General features: G+C 44.8%; 1 protein-coding gene across 1 annotated transcript in view; it reads left to right on the top strand.

Moving 5' to 3' along the window:
- The window catches only part of Naa40 (N(alpha)-acetyltransferase 40, NatD catalytic subunit), a 22,800-nt gene that overhangs the window by 12,902 nt on the left and 8,163 nt on the right, over positions 1–1,735 (top strand). The window lies entirely within an intron of this gene.

Below are 1,735 nucleotides of genomic sequence, written 5' to 3'. Positions count from 1 at the left end.
TTTTGCAGAACCAGGGATTGAACCCAGGCCCTTGTGCTTACCAGTACTGAGCTATCTCCCTGGCCTTCTTTCTCTTTCTTTCTTTGGTACAGGGTCTTACTACATAGCTTGGACTCATGATCCTCCTGTCTCAGCCTCCCCAGCTGTGGGAATACAGGCATGCACACCATGCCCAGCTTTGGGGCTGGCTCGGCGTACCTGGGGTTCCAAGCCTGGCAGGGCATGTAGTACCAGAGATTGAGCCTTGTGCTTGCCAGGCAGGCACTTAGATTGCCAAGCTATCTCCCCAGCCCTGTCCTGAACATCCTTTTTTGTTTTGTTTTGTTTTTATGTTTGTACTGAGCATTCTTTTATTTTTTTATGGTACTGGGATTGAACTCAGGACCCTGCGCTAACCAGGCAAGCACTTATTCTATTGAGCTATCACCCCAGCCCTTGTACTGAGCATTTGTAATACTTGTCTACTTCAATGTCCTCAGGAATATACTTTTCCAATGTGAACTTCTATAATCCCAAATTTTCTCCTGCTAATGAAAAAACTGAAACTATAGCATGGCATGGTGGTGCACATGTGTAATCTTAACACTTGAAAATCTGAGATTACAGGTGTGTACCACCACACTGAGCTCTTGTTCCTGGAGCATACTGAAAAGCTAGACATAATAATAGCTTTTATAACAACTGATCTAGTTTACCATAGCATCTGGATTAAAATTTTTTTTTTTTTTTTTTGGAACCGGGGATTGAACTGAGGCCCTTGCATTTGCCAGGCAAGTGCTTATTCCACTGAACTATCTCCCTGGCTCCTCTTCTCCTTTTTTGTACTGCTGGTTTACAAAGTAGAAAGTATAATCTGTCTTACCTGAGTTGAGTTTCTGTAACGTAACATTTTAGCTTGGGGAAATAGGAATTAGTAGGCTTATGTCTGCTGTAGGTTATAGGTTGAATTGCTGTTGGGCCTCGTACTAACTTTACTTGGACAACTTACCTGCAATTCTTTTTTTTTTTTCTTTTTTTTGCGGAACTGGGGATTGAACTCAGGCCCTTGCGCTTGCCAGGCAAGCGATTATTCTACTAAGCTATCTCCCGGCCCTGTCTTACAGTTCTTAAGCCTCATTTTCATTTTTGAGTGTGGTGCTGGGGATTCTTGTTTTGTTCTGTTTTTTGTTTTTTAAGAAGGGGAGTCTCACTATGTAATCCAGGTTGGCCTCAGAGTCACTATGTAGCTCAGGCTGGCCTTAAACTGGTGGCAATCCTCCTACCTTAGCCTCCAAAGTGCTGAGACTATAAGTGTGCCCCAACATCCCCAGCCTTGGTACTGGGGATTGAACCCAGGGCTGTGTACCTCCTAGTGAAGTGATACACTACCTAGCCCTTTCTTATTTTGAGACAGAGACTCACTAAGTTGTCCAGGTTGGCCTTGTACTTGTGATCTGCCTGCACTTGTACTACTGTGCCTGGCTAATTTTCTTTTTTTTTGGGGGGGTGTACTGGGGATCAAACTGATGACCTTGCAATTGACAAGCAGGAGTTTATGCCAGCTGAGCTATCTTCCCAGCTCTAATTTTCTTATCTGTAAGATATAATAATTGAAATCAGGGGCTGGTGAGATGGCTCAGTGGTCTAAAGCACCTACGTAGAACAAGCTTAGCAAAGCACAGGGACCGCGGTTCAATCCCCAGCACCACATGCCAGCCAGCCCTGCCCCCTGGTGGGCTGAGCTGGACACACACAC

This window comes from Octodon degus, unplaced genomic scaffold, assembly GCF_000260255.1.
Source record: "Octodon degus isolate 3935 unplaced genomic scaffold, OctDeg1.0 scaffold00184, whole genome shotgun sequence".
NCBI lineage: Eukaryota > Metazoa > Chordata > Mammalia > Rodentia > Octodontidae > Octodon > Octodon degus.
The sequence above is the reverse complement of the archived record's forward strand: the minus strand, read 5'-3'. Positions and strand labels throughout refer to the sequence as shown.